This window comes from Ochotona princeps, chromosome 6 (genome assembly GCF_030435755.1).
Source record: "Ochotona princeps isolate mOchPri1 chromosome 6, mOchPri1.hap1, whole genome shotgun sequence".
In the NCBI taxonomy this organism is placed as follows: Eukaryota; Metazoa; Chordata; class Mammalia; order Lagomorpha; family Ochotonidae; genus Ochotona; species Ochotona princeps.
In genome coordinates this window covers 46485047-46487666 of record NC_080837.1, presented here as the reverse complement: position 1 = coordinate 46487666, position 2620 = coordinate 46485047, and positions in this window count along the sequence as shown.

The window sequence follows — 2620 nt, the reverse complement described above, 5'->3', positions numbered from 1 at the left end:
GTCAAATGATTGATGGGAACACAAACATGCGAATTTCTAAGATGCTGATTCTCATGCCTTGCTGTGGAAGATATTTCCTGGTTGTTAGCAGTTGCAAATTGGCTTAAAGCCAACAACTTTTGTTCTCTGAATTGGAAAGGAACTCAATGTCAGGTGTTTGGGGGTACAGAGAACCACAGGAAGTGGATATGCTGGGGATTGTGGTGCCTCAGAAGGAAGCTACATCTGTTGGACTGGGCCACTGGTGAGGAGACCAGTCAGCAGCAGATCTAAGTAGTTTCCCAGCACTCAGATCCCATCTGTACCACCATTTCCCTCTTCTACCTTAGGAAACAGGCTTGTCCAGGTTGATTAGCCAAGTTGCAGAGTCAGGTCTGGCTATGGGTGTCAGTGTGATGGTGTACACACTGCTGAATAATGAAATCCTTGCTCCAGATGTGGTGGAGAGCAGATGGTTTAGAATGTGGAAGCCAAACAATCACAGTAGAATTATCGTAACCCTTCCTACTAAGCCTTCTATTCAGAGAAAAATCATTGTAGGAAGAAAGCCTCTGTTGTTTTTCTCATTAAAATTGAGGTTAGTAAATCCTTGTACAAAATGGTCTCTCCTCTACACAATCAATCTGCCACGACTGTTGAGCTAATCAGCAGATGTGGGATACAGTCTCAGCTTTTATCACTGAGTTCTTCATATACAGAAACAGTATATAAGAACTGGTGGAAATACATTCAAATGGAAACACAGGGTGCTTAGAGGCATGCTGCATACTTAATCTTTGCAGTGCTTGCATTGGATAAAGAGGAAGATTTTATCCTGGAGTCAGATTGTCCAGTTTACTTTGGTTCTTCAAATCATCGTAAGACCATGTCAGCTTGTTCTAGGTTATTTTTAAGTGGGTTAGGTGCCACAAATGTTTGCAGACAAATGTGGTATACAGAAAAAAAAAAAAAGAAAACCAGAGTTGGAATTGTCTAAGGTGACAATGTTTCTTGTTTCCATTCAAGGCATGTGATCTGGATAGTCCCTGTGACAGTCCACATGATCAGCCTTTGCTCAGTCTTTGCTCAGAGGCCTTGTAGGATCTGTATATCCTGAAGAATCTAAGATGCAGGAGAGAGATGCTGGTAGCACAAGCTTCTCCACTGACAAATTACAATGATGGAGTAGCTTCACTTGGATTTAGGTAGGAACCCCTGAATCTTGCTGTGCCAGGTACCTCTAAGGGCCACTATATCAGTGGAATTCATACTTAGACTAAAAAATACTGCTCTGGGAACAAAAACCTGAAAAAAACCCCACAAATGACGCAAGGTGGTGCTAATTTCAAGACTCAGACAAATTGGGGAGGGACTGAGAAGCAAAAACATTCAAACCAAATCAAACTAGGAACAGGAAAGCTTTGCATCATGTCTTTGTTGACAAGATGCCAATGATCCTGGCGTAGAGTGTAAGGTTCAGAGTGTGAATGGCTAGGAAGTATGCTTGAAAGGTGAAAAATTGGTACTGTATCAACGCTCAGTGAATAGGTTTCAAAGAAGGCATGATTCTTAAAACGTGGAGGCCCAAGAGTCCAGAGGAGAGACATATTTGGAAATAAATGTTGCAGAAGACACCAAATGAATTATTGGGTAGGGAGCAACACACAGAGAGCATTTTTCACTGATGTTGCGCTGTCACAAGGTAGTCCAGGCGGTCTGGTCTAACAGGGAAATGAAAGAGAAAATCTCTCCACAGAGGTTTCTGAAGAAATTCAAAAATGTAACTTCGTAATGGAAATGAGAATGCCCAGGAAAACCCTGGTGGGAGTTCGATTCAGAAAAGAAGTATTGGGAAATACAAATAAGACGTGGCATTTACAGAAAAACTGGAAATTGAGGCTTAAGAAATGGTCAGACTTAACATAGCTTGGAACGTATAATTTTCCATGAGACTATTGGTAACAACATTTCCGTAAACTGGCATCTGCATGCTTTGTATTGAGTATAAATGGCAGCTGCTCTGTTATACAAGTTCAATTAGGGAGACACAGGACAATTAGTCTGGTCCTGATTCTGTTGCTATGCAGTCTGTGGCTCAGAAACAAACTGAGATGTCTGATTTTTTTCCTTCTTCAGGCCTTTTGCTCTTGAGATCTGCAGGTTTGGCTTAATTGTACCTGAAGACTTCGGCTTTTTCACTCTGTACTGGAGACACAGATGACCTGTTGCAAGCCCTGTCTGAGATTAAATCAATATCAATACCTCAAGTAGTTTACAGGTTTTGGCTCTGAGGCTATAATACAGAAGCATAGACTTTTTGGGGGGCATTTTTCTTACTGTCCCCCCCCCCAATATAACCAGATAATCCTTTGGATACTTGGGAGCCAAATATATTTTCTTTTCTGGCAGGAAGATTCTAAAGGGTCCTTTAGAAAAACTAGGCAAAGTGTAAGACTGAAGATAAAACCACAAACTGAAGCCCAGGCTGCTGACTGGTGCACAGATGGGAGAATGTGAACAGCCAAGAAATACGAGGGCTCTGGCTCCTTTCCCAGAACTGCCAGGCTAAGACCTTGGCAGAGACTCAACAGGAAACTGAACTCTATTTGCATATCCTTTTATACATGGGAGATTAAAAGCT